Source organism: Meles meles, chromosome 2 (assembly GCF_922984935.1).
Source record: "Meles meles chromosome 2, mMelMel3.1 paternal haplotype, whole genome shotgun sequence".
Taxonomy (NCBI): Eukaryota; Metazoa; Chordata; class Mammalia; order Carnivora; family Mustelidae; genus Meles; species Meles meles.
In genome coordinates, this window is record NC_060067.1 from 148,802,865 (window position 1) to 148,825,190 (window position 22,326).

Genomic DNA, 22,326 nt, shown 5'->3' on the forward strand with positions numbered 1-22,326 from the left:
TGCCATCTCTGCTTCGATGGCCCCTCCATTCATGTGCCAGTCATGCCAGTTCTGGTCACATCAACTAACCAAATCCTTGGGCCTATTTGCTTATTCAGAGCAAATTTACCTCTTCCATGGTAAACACTCTCTGGAAGGCTCATGACTTTCTCCATGTTTTGAAGAACCACGCAGTCACAAATTCGCTGTACCTCCCATGGTCCTTGCCAGGATGTTCAAGTGTCTCCAACACAGTGAATTCTTGCTTGTCCAGTGTGACATTCTGGCCTCTTTGGTCACATACCCTTGTCATCAGATGTTGTGAGCATCCCCCTGGCTCCTGCCAGTCCAAACTAGCTAATGGTTCTGGCCCCTTTGGAATATACTCTCTTTCTTCTCTCCTCAGGTTCAGCACACTCAGCAGGGGGATGCTGGGACCTGACCCTATTTCTCCTCCTGGCACCAGGAGAAGAGGTTTGCCCCCTGAGCGGTCATTTGCTGTATTAAGGGAAAGAGGCCTCTGTAGTGTCTTCCTGCCTGGGCAAAGTGCTAGCTCCCAATATGGAGGGATGGGACACGTCTGCAGTTCTGAGAGTTAGGGGAATCTGCCAAACCATGATCTTGGGAGACATTCACCAAATGTCCCCATTCCATGATTTAGGATTCTAAGTTTCTCCACCAGAGCCCTGATCTCAGCATAACAGACTTACTTTGCCTGACCATTCAATTATCTTTGTGGTTCTGCGACCCTGCTAAGTGCTGACTTTACTCTTCAGCTGGGTCCACTTTCTGCTTCTGAAGACAAGGGCTGCTTTGTAAGTTGCCAAAAAAGGTCTTTGACTCTCATACTTCGGTTTTTGGGTTTTGTTTTTGTTGTTGTTGTTGTTTAGTTTGGGTTTATTAAGGTAAAAATTACATATAGTAAAATTTAGATGAATGGTTTGATCGGTCTTGACAAATGGATACGTTTATGTATCAGCCAACACAATTGAGATACACACCATCCTCATAGCCCCCAAAAAAGTTTCCCCACCATGTCTTTTTGTATTCAGCCCTCTCTTCAACCCCAGCCCCTGGAAACCACTGTTTTTTCCATCTCTGGGACTTTTACAAAATGTCATATACATGGAGTTATTCAAGAGGTCTTTTGGATATGGCTTCTTTATTTTTCACTTGCCATAATTCATTTGAGATTCATTCATGTTGTTGTACATATCAGTAGCTTGTTCTTTTTTTGTTGTTGTTGAACAGTATTCCATTGTGTGGATATATTACAATGTACTGATCCATTCCCCAGTACATGAACATTTGTGCTGATCCAGTTTTGGGTGATTATGAATAAAGTTACTGCATTCACATATAGGTCTAGAATTGCTGAGTCATACAATAATTTGTATGTTTAAGTTTATAAAAGAAACTGCCAAACTTTAACAATGTGGCTTTACCACTTTGCATCCCTATCAGGGATTGATAAAAGTTACAGTTGTTGTACGTCTTGCTAGAGCTTTAACTATATGCTTAATTTTAGCCATTCTAATAGGTATATAGTTACATTTCATTCTGGTTTCAATTTGTGTTACCCTAATAACCCATGATATTGGGCGTCTTTCTATTGGCCTAGTTGCCATTCATTTCTCTTCTCTGGGAAAGTGTCTGTATCTTCTTCCAATTAAAAAAATTTTTGTTTTGTTTTTCACGTACAGTTTCTACCTGTTTATTTTTCATAATTTCTTAGCAGGGCATAGGAAAACTTTGTAAAATCCCACAAGACCATTGTCCTTGTATTCACTGTTACCCTCATAACTTTCACAGATCTGATTTCTCAGGTTACCACCAATGAGTGTTTTTTCAACTTGTCTACCATCTTGTGCCCGAGATGACCCAAGCCCCACGTGCCATTCAAGATGGGGTCTCCCTTGCCAGTCAGACAGTGAGAGATCTGGTCCCCAAACCCTTCTTACTGACCTCCTTCTTGGAAGAATTCTTGTTCCAACTGTGTCAGCTCACTCCTCTGGAAAACCAGTGCCAAGACGGAATTGGAAATGCAAAAGATTTTTTGGGGAAAAAACTGTAAATGATACAGGGGGAGGGAGCAGGAGTAGGCAAGAGAAAACCCTCAGATAGAGATGCATGTCTTACTCTGTGAAAGGAAGGGAGCTCGGATAGAAAAAGGTGTCAGCTGAAGTCTAGCTCTGAGGAAATCTCAGCCAGCCCAAGGGAGAACCCCAGTGTAAATACTGGCCACTAGAAGGGTCTCACTTTCAGTTATTGGCTGAGAGCAGCCTGTGGAGAGCATGACATCAGCAAGTGCCAGGGGTGGACCCCAAAGGTACTGTCGGCTCGCTCACCTCCTGGCAGATTCTCTTTGGGAGGGAGATCTGGGTAGCACAATCCCAGGGCTAGCACAACTCTATCTGCAAGGAGAAATGCATAGGTAGGGATGGAAGGGGATGGAGTTGAGGGAGAAAGAGAATGACCCAGTGGCTGGGGATCAGAGAAGGGCTTTGGGGAAAGCATAGAAATACCTGATAGGAATTTTACTGGATTGTACTCCAAGACTTTGGACAATGTAAGTCTTCCCCTCCCCCTCCTCACGAAATCGCCTGTTATTTCAGTATTCTGTCAGGAGGTAACAAAGAGATTGGTTCTACTGCAGACTCATAGGACAAAAAACTTACTGTTTCATATGAAATTAACTTGACTTCAGTTTACAATAACACACACACACACACACACACACACACACAGAGAAATCAAATCTTTAAATAAAACAGTATTCTAGTCTCTCCATGTCTGACTCATCCTTCACCCAGCTACCGATTAAAGCTTCCTAAAATATTGGTCTGCACACGTTGCTCTTGAATAACCTGTTAATGGGGCTTAAGGCCCCATCTAACTCCCCAAACTCTCCTACTATTCTTCCATACAACCATCTGCTCCATGTCTTCTTTTCACAATCACGCCTCCCCCATCAGTCTCTCATAGGAGTCCCACAATCCATCGTCAGCCAACACACGTGCTATGTTGGGCTCACATACTGTTTTAATTTTTAAAAACTGTTGTCAACATTTAAACGTAATACATTTCACAACATAATTTAGATCCCTCTCTTTTCCGAAAAACTCAAAGCTCAGGTAACATGGTGGGGGGGGGGGGTGTCCTCTGACAGCACTCATCTATTGGAAATGAAGCCCTTTGCAGATGAAGCATTGAGGTCCCCCACCATCCCCTCCAACCTGACTCATTTTATGCCTGGCCCTGGTGAGCATTTGAGTTTGAAACCCCAGCTCTCACTGCCCCCTGCCCAGAATTTACTTCCCACACTTTCCCTCTTCCTTCCTGAGCTACTTCCTTTCCTGATCTGGTCCTCTACTCCTGGATTGCTATACCTTCCTCTGTATGCACCTGTTACCTACACAGGTTCTCTTGCAATTGAGGCTTTGCAGGATTCTATTTGTCTTTGTGTCCTGACTGCATTAATTCCTTGAGAGTGGACCTAGTGTCAAGCATGGTGCCCCACAGTTAGCTGGAGAACTATAAATGTTTGTTGGTGGTGCTAACATGTATATTACTTGTGTGTGCTTTTGGAGGTTGCTATAAATCCAACCTGTAATAAATCCAAGCGCTGAAGGAGGGCTTTTGGAGTGTGAATGAGGAATGCAGGGAAGTAGCTGGGACAACTGGAACCAGGAACTTGAATGCTATTGGGCTTTTATTTCTCTCCCACCCTCTGGCTCTTTCTTCATCTCTTCCCCATATTTCTCTGCATGTCTCAATTGTTACTTAGTACTTGTGGCAAGACGGGATGTTTTTTAAGAATTGTTTTATGTTTACAGCAAAATCAGGAGCAAGGCACAGACATTTCCCATATCCTCTCTGTCCCCATACACACATTCCCTACTGTCAGCGTCCCCCAGCAGAGTAGTACATTTTTTTCAAGTGCTGATGCTCATTAACACACCATAGCCACCCAAAGTCCATAGTTTACATTTGGGTGTTGTACATTCTATGAGTTTGGACACGTATATAATGATATACATCCACCATTATAGTATAAAATAAAGTATTCTCTACCCTAAACATTTTCTGTGCTCTGCCTAGTCATCCCCCCACCCCCCCCCCACCCCCCAGTCTCCAACCCCCAGCAAACATTGATCTTTCTGCTGTTCCCATAATTTTGCCTTTTTCAGATCAGGTAGTTGGAATCATGCAGTATGTAGCATTTTCCAATGGGCTCCTTTTACTGTACAATATGCATTTAAGGATCCTCCACGTGTTTTTGTGGCCTGCTGGGCCTCTTCTTTCTAGCCCTGAATAGCATTCTATTGTCTGAATGTACCACAGTTTATTTATTCATTCATCTACTGAAGGACGTCTTGGTTGCTTCCAAGTTTGGGCAATCATGAATTAACATTGGTGTGCAGGTTTTTATGTGGGCATAAATTTTCAGTTCCTTTGTGTAAACATGAAGGAGCATGGTTGCTAGATTAAATGATAAGAGTATGTTTCATTTTATAAGAAACAACCAAACTGTCTTCCAAACTGATTTTACCATTTGCATTTCCACCAACAGAGAATGGGAGTTCCTGTTGCTCCACATCCCCATCAGCATTTAGTGTTGTCAGTTTTCTGTGGTCAGTTTTGGCCTTCCTAATAGATGTGTAGTGGTATTTCATTGTTGTTTTAATTTGCATTTCCCTGATGACATATGGTGTAGAGCTTCTTTTCATATGCTTATTTGCCTTCTGTTTGTCTTTTTTGGCCAGTTGTTTGTTCAGATCTTTTCTCCATTGTTTACTCAGGTTACTTGTTTTCCTATTGTCAAGTTTTAAGAGTTTTTTTGTATATTTTAGATAACAGTCCTTTATCAAAATGTTTAACATTTCTTGCAAAGCGGGTCTACTGGCAACAAATTTCCTCAAGTTTTGTTTGTCTGGAAAAGTCATTATTACTCTCTGTCTACCTGGGGTAATTTCACAGGGTAGAAAATTCTAGGTTGGTACTGTTTTCTTTCAACACTTTAAATATTTCACTCCACACTCTTCTTACTTGTATGGCTTCTGAGAAGTTGAATGTAATTCTTTGTTTTTCTGTCAGTAAGATCCCCTCCCCCCAACCTAACTTATCTTTTTTAAAGATTTTATTTTTTATTTGACAGAGAGAGAGCAAGAGAGAAAGCAAGCATGGGCAGGGAGAGGGGCAGTGGAAGAGGGAGAAGCAGACTCCCCACTGAGCAAGGAGCCCAATGCAGGATTCAACCCCAGGACTCTGGGATCATGACCTGAGGGGAAGGCAGGTACTTAATGACTGAACCACCCAGGTGCCCCCAAGATTTTTTTGTTTTGTTTTTGATTTTTCTGTAGCTTGGAAATGATATTCCTAGCTGTAGTTTTTGTTTATTTGTTTCTGTGTTTTCCTGTTTGGTAGTCCCTGACTTCCTGGATCTGTGGTTTGGTGTCTGACATTAATTTGGGGAAATTCTCAGTGACTTTTGTTTCAGATATTTCTCCTGTTTATTTCTCTTTTTATTCTTTTTCTGGTATTCCCACTATGTGTATGTTACCCCTTTTGTGGTTGTCCCATAGTCCTTGCATATTCTGTTCTTTTTGTTGTTGTTGTTCTGTACTCTTGGCTTTTCAGTTTTGATGTCTCTATTAAGATATCCTCCAGCTCAGAAATTCTTTTCTCAGCCATGTCCAGTCTACTAATAAGCTCATGAAAGGCATTCTTTACTCTGTTGTAGTGTTTCTAATTTCTAGCCTTTTTGATTTCTTTCTTAGAATTTCATTCTCACTGCTTACACTGTCCATCTGTTCTTGCATGCTGTCTACTCTATTGAGAGAGCCTTAGCATATTCGTAAAGTCTTTTTTTTTTTTGACAGACGGAGATCACTAGCAGGCAGGGGGCGGGGGAAGCAGGCTCCCTGCTGAGCAGAGAGCCCTATGCGGGGCTCGATCCCAGGACTCTGGGATCATGACCCGAGCCGAAGGCAGTGGCTCTAACCCACTGAGTCACCCAGGCGCCCCAAGCCTTAGCATATTAATCATAGTAGCTTTACATTCCTGATCTGATGATTCCAACATCCCTTTCACGTCCAGTTCTGATGTGTGGTTTTTCTTTTCAAATTGTGTTTTTTGCTTCTTAGTATGTCTTGTTACTTTTTCTTGATAGTCTAACATGATATACTAGGTGAAAAGAACTGTTGTAAATAGGCCTGTAACAATGTGGGGAGGGGAAGTGATTTGTATTCTTATGATTATGTTTCAGTCTTATAGTAAGCCTATGCTCTAGACAGTTAACTTCACAATAGTTTTTTTTTTTTTTCAGTTTTTTCTCCCCCTTGGGTGGAACAGGATAACTAAAGTGGGTAGGAGTTGTGTGTTCTCATTCTCGCAGATCAATTAAGCTCTGATAATTCCCCTGTGGGTTAGCTCTGGCTAACTAGTTTCTCCTGAGGTCAAACCTTGTTAAAAGAATAGAGTTATCCAGCATATTTCAAAATGGTTTCTTTTCTCCTCTCTATGCTGATATCATGAAGGGATTGTTCTCCAGTATTTATGATAGGAAGCTGGTTGAAGTCCCAGAGGGAAAATTCACAGAAGTATGGGAGGCCCGCTATGACTGTGTACCCTGACATTTTTAATTCTCAGCACTGTCCACCCTGAGCCTCCATAAATTTCGTTAATCACAGTTTAGGGTTTCTGATCTTAGCACTGATTCCCACACTGATTTTCACTCATGAGTCTCTGCTCTGGTAAGGTGTGATTCCATATAATCTCTTGTCTGACTCTCTGGTCTTGAGGGCAGTGGTTTTCCCTGTGTGCTGTGTCCTCCCCTCTCTTACAGATACAGAAAGAGTTGTTGATTTTTCAGTCTATTCAGCTTTTTACCTGTTGTTAGGATGGAGTGGTGACATCCAAACTCCTTACACACAGCACCATAAAGCAGAAAAACTGACAGGATTGTTCACACAGAAGAAGATGTACTCTCTGTCAGCTCTGGGGCTGCCCTTATGGAGGTCCCTTTCTCCCTTTCTCTATTCAATTCAAAATTTTCAGGACAGGACTCAGATGGTCTTGACTCAGTCATATGCCTGACCCTGTGTACATGATGTGAGATGCTACAAAAGGTAAATCCACAAGTGGGCATTTGGGTTGGAGATGGGAGAAACTCTCTAAAATAAAAAAGATGCGTTTCCCAGAAGAAAGAAGTAATATTAACTGACTAGATATTCACAGGGTTATAGTACACGGAGATAATTTCCTGTTCTCTTCTATGAGAAATTTATACTCCTTACATATCAGGTTAATTAACTATAATTTATATAATTCATGATTTGTGGGAGGGTGGAGAGGGTTTATTTATTTTACTTTATTTTTATTTTATTTTCATTTTCACAGAAAAATTATTATGCTTACGTATGAATCAGATTTCTCCAGAGAAACAGAACCAACAGGAGATCTATAGAGGCCATATGTGTAGATTTATCATTGGGAATTGGCTCATGCTAGCATGGAGCCAGAGGAGTTCCACAATCTACTATCGGCAAGGGTGAGACCTAGGAAAGCCAGTGGTGTGATTTGGTCCAGGTCTTACGTCCCTGCGAACTGGTTCCTGAGAGTGAAAATCCCAGTCTGAGAGCAGGAGAAGATGAGATATCCCAGATGAAGTGTTGAAGCAGGAAAAGGGGCAATATCTATCTTCTGTTCCTATTCAGGCCCTAAATGGATTGGATGACACTCACCCAAATTGGGGAGGGCAATCTATTTGACTAAATCCACTGATTTAAATGCCATTCTCATCCAGAAACACCCTTACAGACACATCCAGAAGTAATGTTTAATCCGGCACCCCATAACCTGTCAAGTTTACACATAAAATTGACCATCACCACTTGGTTTTTAAAAATCTATTATTACAAGTCTTCTAATTTTAGAATGAAAAACCTTCCCCTCTCTATCCTGATTTCTGCTCCCAGAGGGAACCATATTCAAATCTTTCAGCTATCATTTCTAGTATATACCTCCATGTTCTTAAATAACATGACTCCGTTACTCTATCTTAATTTTTAAACTTTTAAACATAATGTATTAACTTCTAAATCTGGAAGTTGAGGCTCAAGCTCTTTCCACCCCTTCTTTTCCATATAATCTTCTTCCGTGCTCCCAATGTAGTTATTACACAGTTTTTGGTTAATTCATTCTCATGATTATGAAAATATGGTTAACAGTGGAGACATGTTGAAAACTATGTGTTTTCCTACATAATTCACATGTGTGATCCCCGAACGCCAGAACTGCACCCCTCTCCTTACTATGATCAAATAAATCCTGCAGTCTTGCAGTTGGTTCTGTTTTGTCCCCCGCTGGTACTTTCCTGCCAGAACCCTCTCTCCTCTTCCCAGGCTGGCTGCACAGCTAGTGCACAGAACTTCCCATCACCATCACCCGGGAATTCCCGGTGCCTGTCTCCAGTGTTGGATGCCATTTCCTCTTTCTTGGGTTATTATGTCATGTTGGTGGAGCACATCCTCTAAGAGCTTCCTGAAAAAGAAATGGAAGGGAAATTTGTTGAGACTTTGCATGCTTTCAAATATCATTTCTATCCTCAAACTTGATTGGTACTCTAGATATGTAGAGAATTGTAGATTGGGAATCTTTTCCAGTAAAGTTTTTAAAGGCGTTGTTATTTTTTTTTTCTTCTTGAAGTATAAGAAAAGAGCTCAAGGAAGTAGGGGAATGGGCCACTGAGGAAAGAGTATTAGACAGACACTAGACATCCAGTGTGAAGAATCTTTGTGGGGAGTGGCAGGAACAACAAGGGTCCAGACTGGGGCAGAATTTACGAGCAAGAGAGAGGTAAGAAGTAGAGAGGTAGTCAGTGGCCAGATCATATCAGGCTTTGGAGGTTTTTAATAAGGATTTGGCTTTTATCCTGAATAAGCTGGGAGACAATGAAGGGTTTTGAGCAGAGAAATGTCATGATCTGAATTACATGTTTAAAGGATCATCCTGGCTGCTGTGTTGAGAATAGACTGAGTGGGCTAAGGGCAGAAGTGGGGAGACCAGAGGGGTGGTGACGGAAGTAAACCAGGCAGGTACTAATGAGCTTGTACCCAGCTGGGGTGTTCCATCAGCAGTGTGAAGTGCTGAAAAGTGTTCAATTTCTGGTTATATGTTGAGTACATAGTCAACAGGATACACTAATGATTATATGTGGAATAAAGGAAGCTAAGAGTCAAATATGACACCAATGTTTTTATCCTGAACAAATGAAAGGAGGGAACTGCTGTTCATTAAAATGGAGAAGTCTCCAGGAAGAGCAAGAGCTCAGCTTTGGACATCTCTGCTTGAGATACCCAGTAGACATCTGAATGGAGGTCTCAAGTGGAGACCAAGATGGCTGGGAATAGGAACCTGGAGTTAAGGGAAGAGGTCTAGGCTAGATATATAAGCTTTGAAGGCATTGGCATATGAATAATGACAATACCAGTGAGATCAGCAAAGGCACAAGGGAATTCAGAAAAGAGAAGTGTTCTGAGGAGTGGGATTTGGGGCATGTCAATATATTAAAGACCAGTTTCAAAGGAAGAACCCAGGAAGGAGACTGAGAAGGAGTAGCCAGGGAGGTAGAAAGAAAACCAGGAAATAGTTTCAAGAAGAAAGAATGGCCATTGGCTAGCTGGTAATGATAAATACTGAGAATTAACCTTTGGATTTAACAACACAGAGGTCATCAGTAATTTTGATTAGATATGCCTGCAAGAGTTAAAACATGATTGGAGTGGGTTCAAGAGGAAGGGAAAAACAGGAAATAGAGACAGTGAACATAGACAACTCTTTAAATTTTGTCCTGAAGAAAAACAGAGATATGATATAAAGAAGAGATTTTGATTTTTTTTAAAGGAAGATATTATAGTGCATTTGTTGGCTGGTGAGAACAATATGGTGGAGGAAGGATTGATGATACAGAAGCAAGAAGGGGCAATTGCTAGAACATGCAGTGAGTGAATGGAATCTAGAATGCACATAGAGGGATTATCTTAGGTCAGAGAATGGATAGTCCATATACAGAGTATACCAGTGGGAATGAGCAGAGATACTTGAAAAGTACTGAAAGATAGCTTTCATTTTTTCATCAATTAGGAAGTAAGCTCATTACCTTTACATTTACATAATGGTAGGATAAATGTTAACAGTCATTTAGGAGAGTGAGAGGGGAATAAACGGGGAGCGTTGGCGATGAAGAGTAGGAAACTATGGTAGGATTTCTGAGAGGCACAAAAGGCTCACTAGAGGTAAATGATAATGAATGGAACCACATAGTACGGGTGTGGATTTTCCTCCACTCATGTTAATTAAGCCACATGCATATGTGAGAACATAAGAGGTGGAAGGTAGGATTAAAATTTTAAACTAGGATTGGGTCTTTATCAAGAAAACAGAATGGGGGGCGCCTGGCTGGCTCAGTCTGTAGAGCATGTAACTCTTGATCTCGGGGCTAAGTTTGAGCCCCTCTTTGGGGATAGAGATTACTTAAAAATAAAATCTTTTTTAAAAGAGAAAGAAAACACAATGAAAGGAGACAAGAGCAAGAGTGTTGAAAATAGACAAAGGAATATTTACAATGATGGAGCCCGGATTCTACACTGAGTGAGGAAATGAGGTGGATGAGAGATGGTGAAAAGATGGTAGAATTAGATTCAATGAATTTAGGTCCCAAAGGACTTAAAATATATTTGAACTTGGGATGCTAGTGAGAGTGAACTGGAAAAACAGACTGTGGTCGTCAGAACATCAGAAGTTTGAAGTTAAGATTAAGTTAATATCAGTGCAGTAATTGGTATCGATAAACCTAGGCTCTGATGAGAGAGAAGAAGATGGCTGAAGAATGGTAGAAGTTAATTAAATAAGTGAAGGAAAGGAGGTGAAGGAGTTGAGAGGCCAGGGTTCTAGAAGAAATGTCTATGTAGATACTGAGTTGCTAAGAATTCTTTGAGGATATAAGCCAGGAGTTGATCTTTCTTTTTTTTTTTTTTTAAATTTTATTTATTCATTTGACAGAGAAAGATCACAAGTAGGCAGAGAGAGAGAGAGAGAGAGAGAAGAGGAAGCAGGCTCTCTGCCGAGCAAAGAGCCCGATGTGGGACTCGATCCCAGGATCCTGGGATCATGACCTGAGCCGAAGGCAGAGGCTTAACCCACTGAGCCACCCAGGAGCCCCAGGAGTTGATCTTTCATTCCTTGTACTCATATCATGAGTCTGTCAATCTGGAGACTCATATCCTTCAGTTCTGAGAAAGTTTCTTGAGTCATTTCTTTGATAATATCTTCCCTGTTTTCTACATTTTGTCTTTCTTAAACTCCTATTGTAAATGATGGAACTGCTGGTTTGACCCTCTAATTTACTTGACCCCCTACTTTTCCATCTCTTAGTCCTTTTGCTTAGTTTCCTAAAGACTTTATCTTACAGCCCTGTTACTAAATCTAGGTTTTTTTTGAAATTCTATTTTTGTTTTCCAAGAGCTATTTCTTATTCTCTAAATGTTCCTTTTTTCCATTTATCGTGTTCTTATTTCATCAATGCAATTATTCCCTTACATTTCTAAGATCATTATGAACAAGATTTTAAATGTTCTTTTTACTGTATTGTCTTTGTTTATTTCGTTACCTTTGTTCATTTCTTTGTTCGCTTGTTAGTTTTATTCTTTAGAATTAGTGTTAGAGACTTTCTTCACAGGTCAGGTGATACTTGACCGACTTCATATTTAAGAATGACACACTAAAACTAGTGGACTGAAAACTTTGCGTGTATTTGTAGTGCTTGTCAATTACTACTATTTACTGTAGAATTACCAGTCAGGTAACTCTCTGGTCATTTCACTGGTGGACTTCCAAACGTATATAAAGTCTTTTTACTAACCAGCTGGTTTCATCAGAGATAAATCTTCCAATCTTCTATCTAGTGACTAGAAATCTACCTGCTGGGGTGCCTGGGTGGTTCAGAGAGTTAAGTGTCTGCCTTCCCTTCAGGCTGTGATCCCAGGGTCTTGCAATCCAGCTCTGAATTGGGCTCCCTGATCAGCGGGGAGCCTGCTTCTCCCTCTCCTCCCTGCTCTTGCTCTCTCTCTTGCAATCTCTATCACTATCTCTGTCCTTTTCTCTCAAGTAAAGAAAAATTTTAAAAATCTGAAAGAAACAAAGAGAGAGAGAGAGAAGAAGGGAGGAAGGAAAGAATGAAGGAAGGAAGGAAGGAAATGAAGGGGGAAGGAAGGAAGGAAAGGAGGGAGGAAGGAAGGGAGGAAAGAAGGGAGGAAGGGAGGAGGGAAGGGGGAAGGAGGGAAAGAAGGAGTGGAGGAGGAAAGCAGGGAAAGAAGGAAAGGAAGGAGGAAGGAAAGAAGGAAGGGAAGGAGGGAGGAAGGTAGGAGGGAAGGGGGGTAGAAGGGAAGGAGGGAAAGAAGGAGAGGAGGAAGGAAGTGAGGGAGGAAGGAGGAAAGGGAGGCAGGAACCTAGCTGCCAGTGCCCAGCACTATGAAGGAAAGAGAACTGAAGGGGAGGGGGTCTCACTATTCAGTATATGGTATGTTAACCTTACCAAATCCTCCTTTTTCAGTCCCTCCTTATCCCCACCCTCTACTAAATTTGGTATCATTCAGTCTGAAGACTCTCTGCCTCAGTTTCTCTAGAAATTAAACATTCTGTTGCCAGTTTGGTTGGTGGTGGTGTTGGCCCTTGCCTGCACAGGAGAGGAAAGGAATTCTGAGGGTCCAACTATGGTCTTTTTTTTTTTTCCAGCTCCACCCTATTTCTGAGCCTTTAAAGGGTTTTATAGTAGGGATGCATTTGCTTTTTGATGGTTTCTACGGCAAAGCAAATTTTCTTGCTACTCTGTTAACTTTGTTACCACTCATCCATCTGCCTTCTGTCTTCCAACATTTTGTTGCTAGTTCTTGTCTCTGTTGCTTCTTCTGTCCTGTTTATCATCAGTCATTTTAGAGAGACTTTAGGACAGAGGTGTGATGAATGTATGCATTCAACAGAAACCTCCTTCTAATTTTCTCATCTGAATTACTGAAAAGTAGGTATAGCGGATACTCTTGACACCCTGCGCCATCTGCCCTTTACTCACTTCTGCAGCTGCAGGAAACAGCATCTTCTAAGCATGCTAACAGCTTCCCACTCAAGCTCTTGCATCATTCCATTTGTCTGACCAAGGATTTTCTCCAGAACCACAAAAGTTTGATCAGCCCTCACCTAAGATATCCTAGGATTGGTGGGGATTTAACACCCCAAACAATGAAGAATAGAAATCAGTGGGTTTATAGCCAACCTTCCCATACCTTGGTGGGACTTTTCTGAGGCATTCTGCCTGATTCCTCAGAAGTTCCCAGAGGCACTGAGCCTAAATTCCCTGTAGGAGTAACCTAATCACTAATTGGATTTTTTTCCTTTTCCTCTCTCATTTTCCACACTCTCTCAATTATGTTTCCTGGGATCCTTTCCAAAATAAATTCCTTGTATCTAAGCCTTATCTCAAGGTCTGATTTTGCAAGAACTGAAATGAAGACAACTGGTATTGGAAGTGCCCCCAGAAGGCATATTCTCAATAGTATGGAGACAACAAAGCCCCCATTGGTGGTGGTAAGTTAGATAGTGACAAACCCTGGTGCTTCATAAAACAACAATTACCAAAGTTTTCACCTGCTGTGTCCCAGGATGAGATAAAGGAGAAGCCGGGATTGCATAGTAGTGCTATGCCTGAAAGATATGGGGTTGTGGTAATCATATATGTTGTCTGGTTTATTGTTCACGGGCCAGAAGCATTGAGGAAAGAGAATGATAGGTTTACATCATCCAACTATCAGCTCAGAACATAGAAATGAAAGCCTAAAAAAGCCTCCTTGGAGATCCCCATTTCCCACAGAGGGCAGACTGTTCTGAAAACCCGGGTCCGACTGTAAGGACTACCAAACTGCAAAGGAGATTGAAGATGCAGGACAGGCAGGCCTCTCGGACAAAAGTCCGAGCCCAGGGAGGGAGGAAATGAACCCTCAGACCTGAGATGAAGGCATGTGGGTAGATGCACTAGAAAGGCTTAAACCCTGAGGTGCCCCTGAACCAGCCAGTCTAGTATCCTTTTCCTTGGTAGTTGAAGAAAACAATTTCCCATTGCCGAAAGACTCTAGAAAGTCCTTCTCTGAAGCAGATGAAGCAGATGCCTTGCTGATTATGATTGTCCACCTCAAAGTCTGCCCTTCCCTCCCCTCACTGCCTCTCTGCCAAAAACGAGGGACAGGTCTCAGCATAGCCTGAGTCACATTGTGAGAGATGTGATAGATTTTATTTTCTAAAGAGGGGTGCAACAATATCCATCGTCCCAATGGCTCTTCTAACATGCCAACTTTCTCTTCCCCTATCAAGAGATGGGGTCTAATTCCCCTCCCCTTGAATCTGAAACTGACTTAACTTGCTTTAACCCACAGTGTGCAGTGGAAGTCATGCTGTGCGATTTCCAAGGTTGAGTCATAAAAGGGGATGCGGCTTCAGCCTTGTTCATGGAGACATTTGCCTTTGTGAGCTGGCACCATCAGGTAAGAAGACCAACTGCCCTGAGGCCACCAGACTGTAAGAAACCCAAGGCACATGAAGAACAAGTACATGGGTTGCTTCGGTGGGAGACTCATGCTGACAGTGAATGAGTACCGCTGTCTTTCCTTTGTGGAATACACACTGCTTTAGCAATATCTTCTGCTAAATGCCAAAGGCTGTTGTTTATGGATGCATCCTATTTGTCATTTGCTGCCTGGTCCTAGGGATAGGCTAACTTTCCTCCTTCCTCTTATGATATTGTCTACAGGGACCCCCATCATCTTCACATTCTGTACAACATCATATTGTCCCATTATATGAATAACGGCATGAGAACTGGACTTAGTTTTTAGGAAGGAGCAAGTATGCTGGTTGCTTTAGTAAAATACTTCATGCCAGAGGTTGAGAGAGAAACCCTATGAAGCTTCCAAGTCCTGTCACAGCAGGGAAGGGTTTAGGGGTCCAAAGTTCTAGGACATCTCATCTAAAAGGATACTTGGCATTTATTACCACCAAGAAAGAGGCAAGGCACTTGGAGAGCCACTTTGGATATTTGAGGCAAAAATGACTACCCTAGAAAATACTACTCTGACCCATTTATGAGAACACTGTTGGTTTTGAGGGGACCTGAGAGAGGATTTAAATAGCTTCTTGCAGCCTCAGCGTAACCATCAGGCTAGGGATGACTCCTCCCATGATTGGGTCATTCTCAAGGAGGTGGCATATGTTAAACCAATGACCTAGTTGGTTTATATATATAGATATATATAGAAATATATAGTTAGTTTACATAGGTAGATAGATAGATGATAGATATAATAGTCACTATACGTCTTGTGTCCCCAGTACCTAGAATACACAGGAATGGTAACTAAAGGATCCAAGTAGGAGTGGCCCCTTTCACCATACTCCCACTGACCCATTAGTGCAAATTTATGGTTCTAATCCTTATAACTTCAGGCTCTTCCCGATCAGAGACCTCGATCTCAGGAAATGTGTGTAGAGGGCAACACTTCCTATAGGGATCTATTATTGGCTTCACTGCATCTAAACTATTATTTAAAGATTCCATTTACTCATCTAAGAAAGAGAACAAAAGAGAGAGCACAAGTGGGGGGAAGAGCAGAGGGAGAGAAGCAGACTCCCCACTGAGCATGGAGTCAAATGCAGGGCTCAATCCCAGAACCCTGGGGCCATGACCTGAGATGGAGGCAGACACTCAATCAACTGAACCATCCAGCTGCCCACTGCATCTAAGCAACTGACTGCCACTGGTTGATTTGGGGATTCTCATGTTGATAGATCAGCAGGCGAAACTGGAATTACCCTAATGAGGGGATACCTGATTCTGATTATCTTGGAGAGTTGGAACTGCTGCAATACAAAGGGGCCAGGAAGATGTCTGGAACTTGGGGGATTCCCTGTGGTACTACTTAGGGCTTTAATGCCCAGTGATAAGAGTAGAATGGTGATGGAGGCAATGAGAGCCTGACAACAGTAAGGACACCGGGCCTCAATGGCTCAGAAATAAAGGTCTGGTCATCCTACAGAACAAGCAACTTAACCTAGTGACTGCTAGCTCAAGGTCAGGGAAATCTAGAACAGATGGGAGAAGAGAGAGATGATGAGTATGGAACATGGCCAGGGGACCAAGTATGGCAGTGAAGATGGTAGAGCATCCCACTGATTCTGCTCTTTTCAGTACTGTTTGGAAATCACAGTCAGGTACAACCACGAAATGTCAGTAACAGAGTAAACTTGAGGTGGGTGTAGGGGCTCTGATCAGAGCAAGGAGTGAACATGGTAATCACTACTGACATGCTCATGTCGCTGGTCCACCTCTTTGTTCCCCTGAAAACTGAAGGAAACATTTCCATGCACTGGACAGCCTCCTACCTACTTCTCTGCCAGAGACTCCTCTCAGCCCACACTTTGGGGAACCTGGAAGTTCCAGGACGTAATGCCTTCAAAGTCAACTTTTAACCATTGAGTTTCCAGAAATAGAAGGTAAAAGCTCCAACTTCCCGACCTCTTCAGTAGGATTGGTTCAGAGACATGTTCTATGTAGTTTTGCAGAGGACCCCCAGTGGAGGGAAGCCCCAGTTGCCCAGAGTGGTAGCTTACTCATTAACACATGCATTTTTGGCTTTTCTCTTTTTCTTCTCTTTTTAGCCTGCTCCATCCCATGAGCTCCTGAAATCACCAAGTAAATCACATGCAGACCAGTCCTTATTTCGGAGTCTGCTCTTTGGGGAGCACAAAGATGGTAAGTTTTCATTATAAGTTCGTCTATCAGGGCACCTGGGTGGCTCAGTCAGTTAAGCATCTGCCTTTGGTTCAGGTCATGATCCCAGGGCCCTGGGATGGAGCCCCGCATTGGGCTCCCTACTCAGCGGGAAGCCTGCTTCTCCCTCTCTCTCTCTCTCTCTCTGCCCCCTGCCCATCCCCTACCCCCCACTTGTGCTCTCTCTCTTTCTCTCTGCAATCCCTCCCAAATAAGATAAATAAAATAAAATTAAAAAAAACAAGCTGTCTACCTGTACTTATTTGTCACTTGTTACAAAAATAAACTTGTGGAGAAAAATAACAAAATTTTAGTTGATAGGCCTAAGCAATACATATTGGTAATAATAGTAAAAATGGGGGAAAACAGTAAAAAGAAAGTTATTTTCACTAGTTTATAAAGAACGTGAAAATTGAACTTTGAAAAAAATGCAGTAATACATACACTGTAAGAAGAGGAATACTTTAATAACTATAGAAATGGTTGGCAGGGCTGTCAACTATCAAGGGATTATTTTGAAATTGCTATCATTGGCCAACGACTATGATTAATGAAATCAACATTTTCATGATGCAGGAGAAATAAATGTTATAAGTCAACTTAATAGCTATTCTTTTTTCCTTTAAAAGTTGTTGAGCTATTAGGTTACTAAACCCCCTTTACCTTTCACCGTACAGAGGAGTTTTCACATACATGGGTACAAATACACACACACACACACACACACCACACACACACACACTTTTCTTGGCATTTTAAACATTTTTCAAAGTGTAGCTCTACAGATTCGGAAGTTTTCTTTTGGTAAACTACTACATGCAGTAGTCCCTCTAGAATGGAATTTACAAAGAAATCCACACTGGGGGCAATCCTGCAGTGGCTTTTCCTCTCCCTCCTGCACATAGTACAAAACCCTCCAGAAGTGATCTTGCTAAGCCAGATTTAGAAGGGGCTCCATATTCAGTGCAGAGGAGGAAAACATCAGCACCTCCCTGAGAACACCAGTCAGTGATCAGAACTCAGGAATAAACAATCTTTGCTCATTTTAAACTATATAAATACTTGTTGAATAAATACTATTTTGTCTTCTCTTTTGAGGGAATGTCTGTTTCTGAAACCAGATGATACATAGCTTCTTTCTTTCCGCAGGCCTGTTGAACACTCAGCTGTACTTCTAAACCCCATAGACAGGTTTAGTTGACTCTCTACCTACCCAGTCCTGCTTATCGCTCTTCCTGGTAACAACTCCCTCGCTTTTCAGAGAGAACTGCTCTTTCTCCACTGCAACCTTGGGGTTCTGGGTGAACTGCTAATTATAGAGCCGTGACTTCTCTGTTCCTGTCACCAGGGCAGGAATGTGGTTAATCATCATGTATTATGCACTGGCTTTCCTGATGGCTCCAAGAGGCTATGGAAGCTAAACCAGTTAGAAGCCCTCCCTAGGGTTTTCAAAGGGGAGCTGGGAGGGGAGGCAGAGCCCTTTCTTTGCTAGGGATGATGCCTGAAACAGATGTGTAGCTCCAGCACACAGAAGAGAGCTGGTCGGAAGGGACGAAGCCAACTTGCAGAAGCAGGTGATACAAAGGGTGGTGTCCTGGGGTCCCCAAAGCCCTCTTTGGCCTCCCCTACCTCTGAGCGGTTGGTCCGCCCCCTATTTTCTCTATTCTGTGAGCTCTAATATCTTTCCTATTATCCCTCTTTTCTGCTCAGGGTAAGTCAAGTGGGGTTTCCAGTATTTACAACCAAGAGTTCCGATGACCATAATGCATTCATTTACTCTGTGTTGTTTTATCAAATAGCTATAAAATCACTGCTTCATTAGGCAAAGCATTCTGCTGCTTTCCCTTTTTGGTTTCTCAGTCACTGATTCCTAAGGAATATATGCTCCCTTCCAGGGGTTTTGCTCACCTGTTACCCTCCCCCAACCTGCCCCAGCTCAGATACTGACTACCTCTGAAATGCTGCTGGTCCAGCCACAGAATACAGGAGCAGGTGGGCACTGCCCTTCAGGTGCTGTAGGGAATATCTTTCCCTAAATTATAATATCAGGTTACCAAAGCTAAGGCACTCCGTGTTCTTGGGAGGACCTAAGCAATTCCGAGGACTCCCCTGACCTTTTACCCCAATGATAAAAATAAGAGATCTCAGCAAATGGTCTTGTCCGCCACATGGCAGGAGTGACAATTCCCAACATCATCCTTTGCTACAATTCTGGAGACCTGATTCAATGTTGTTTCTAGAGGGTTTGTTTTCTGTTTCACTGAGTACTCCCCCTGTTTTTCATCTTTTCACAGTCTCTGCGTGACGCATGAATGTCAACCATTTTCAGTTTAATTGCCATTCTCTGTCCTCGTCTGCTTGGGCTGTCACAACAAAATACTGTCGACTGGGTAGCTGATACAACAGAGAGTTATTTCTCATGCTTCTGGAGCCAGGAAAGCCCAAGATCAAGGCACTGGCAGATTTTGGTTCCTGGGGAGAACTTTCTTCCTGCTTCTTGCTGGGCCCTCACTAGCCTTTCTTTGATACGTGGACATGGGTGAGGGGGATCTCTCTCTCTTCTTCTTCCTATAAGGGCCACTAATACCACTGTGAGGACCCCACCCTCATTACCTCATCTAAACCTAATTACCTCCCAAGGGCTCCAAATGCCATTACATCGGGGGTTAGGGCTTCAACAAATGAATTTAGTCTGTAATGCTCTGATCAAAATTTAGATTTTGAAGCGGTGCATTTGACTGGCTTGGTTATGGTCATGGGGCCACCATTGGCTAAGAGATGGTCAGGGTGTCTATTTTAATCCCAATAAATTTTGTCCACTGGGAAATGGTAATTCTGCAAGGGAATTCAGATGCCTTTGGTAAGAAGAAAGGGTGTAAGCAATAAAATATCCACAGCAGACAACTTCCGGTGTTTTCAACAGAGCTAAGTTGAAAGAAATTGGGTATCAACTGCCTCCTGAAATATCACACTCACCGGCAATATATAAATAGATGAGAAGGTTTCTCTTGAAATTCCTACTTTTTGTAATTTTTTAAGTGCTCCCTGTCCCCAGTGTGGGGCTTGAACTCATGACCCTGAGATAAAGAGTCACATACTCTACGGACTAAGCCAGCCAGGTGTCCCCTCCGCCCCCCACATTCATTTTTCCCTTCATGTAGCCTTAGGAAAGGTTCCTAGAATTTTCTTTTTTTCTTCTTTTTATTTTTTCAACAGAAAAACAAATGTTTTCTCAAACTTTCAAAAGGAAGCTTTCCTCTAATAAAAACAACCCCTTATTGGATCTATGGATTCTGATGTGGAAAGTTGTATTTTATGTTTTTAAGTGAAAACAAGCAATTTACAGAATAGTAAGAAGTCTCATTTTGACAAAATATGTTAAAATACAAGTATAATTGAATACATTTCCTGTCAGTGTTCATGGAGATGCACCAAACCTGTAACAGTGGTGGGATAGGCAGAATAGTGACCCTCAAATATGCCCACATTTTAACTCCCAGAACCCCATGACAGAAGGAATTTTGCAGGCATGATTAAATTAAGGACGTGAGGTGAGGCGGTGGTCCTGGCTTATCCAGGTGGTCTCAGTGGAATCACAGGTGTCTTTATAAGTGACAGAGAAAAGCAGAAGAATCAGTGTCCCAGTGATGTGATGTGAGAAGGACTCAGCCAGCCCCTCCTGGCTCTGAGGATGGGAGTGACCCAGGAGCCAAGGGATGCGGATAGCTTCTAGGACCTGGAAAATCCAAGGAAACTTATTCTCCCCTGGAACCTCCAGAAAGAAACTCAGCCGTGGCCGAACATTGATGTTAGCACAGTGAAACCCATTTTGGATTTCCAACCTTCCAGAAATGTAAGATAATAAATTTGTGGGGTTCTTTTTTAAAGCCACTGAGTTTGTGGTAATTCATTAGAGAGCAGCAGTAAGAAAGTGATATGAGTGGTTATTCTTGGGAAGTAGATTTGGGGGAGGAAGGAAGTGGGAGGAGACATCAAGAGACATTAATACTTCTAAACTAGGCATTTTTGAAGAAATATATTATTTGTATGCTGTACACCACTTTGTATACTTTTGGTGATGCTTTGCAAGTAGGTTGTTTGATAACTCATTTTGAGAAGATTTTGCTAAATTTGCTGAAATTATCAGTTTCCTATGAGGGATAATCTTCTACTTAACATTCATAAAAGTAAAAAAAAAAAATCTTTAAGGACTGTATTAGTTAAGAAACGTGTAAGCTGCATGGATGAGTGTGCGTGTGCATATGTATGTGTTTGTGTGTATTCAAACATAGCTATTTATTTATTTACTTGTTTGGCCAGGGTCAGGATTTTTTTTCTCTCATGTAACTTGAAGACCAGAGGTCCAAAGCAAGGAAGCCTGAGGCTAGTTAGAGGCTTCAAGGTTATACATTTCTCAGTCTCCTAACTCTGTGTTCTGCTACATGCAGAGGGTATGGCTTTCGTTCCCAAGGTTGCCTCATGGCCTTAAGATGGCTGCAGGAACTCCATCCATGACATCTGTATTCTGGGCAAGAAAAAGAAAGAATAAGGTGGGGAAGGGGAGCCAAAAGAGCAATTCCGTCTGAGTTGGCCTTTTTAAGGAGGATTCCTTAGATAGGCATCGGCAATAATCTAGCCACATGGCCGTCTCTGTCCACAAGGGAGGCTAGAAAACATAGATTTTCAGCTGGGCACACTGCCACCCTCAATATAATCAGCGTTCTCTTGGTGAGGAAGAAGGATAGAGATGGATTTTGGGTAAACAACTAGCAGCCTGTGTACAGGCTTCAGTGACAAGCAAATTATAAAGCCAGGCCCTTTGTAACTATGTCTTTAAGGATAAACAGTATGCCATAATGAACAGTCCTTAACTGTTTAAGGCCATATAAATAGGCATGCCATAAACATTTTATAACTGTTCAAAGCAAACCCATTGAAAAAATCTGCACTGAAAACGTAAAAACTAAAACAATCAGTTCCCCTATGAGCTGGTTTATAAGATAGCAGGTCAGTAAAAATTTAGTTCTCTAAACAGTTCTAGCTTAAGATGAACTTCAGAAGGGATATAAGCTAACCCTCCCTTTGAAATTCTATCCATCATTTATGTGTGTGAGTATTTTTCTGATTAAACACTCCATAGATCCTCAAACAGGTTGATGCCCTCTTCCCCCCCCCCCCAAAAAAAAGTTAATAACCATGGTGCTAGGTATTGAGCCCATTCGGAAGATGCCAGGCAAACAATCCAACAGAACTCTGAGCTGAGTTGGGAGTTTCGGCGTCCTACAGCTATGTTCAGGCCAGGAGAAATTCCGGACGTGAGACACTACCCAGTGGAGTCAAGAGAGCTGGAGGACGTGGCTGGAATCCAGACGTTGGTCCAAGGGAAGAAGGAAATAATGAAAGGCAGAGGCTCTCTGGCCTCTGGAGGAACAGAATGGACATGGTGTGTCAGCAAGCCCCCCAGGGACTGAGCC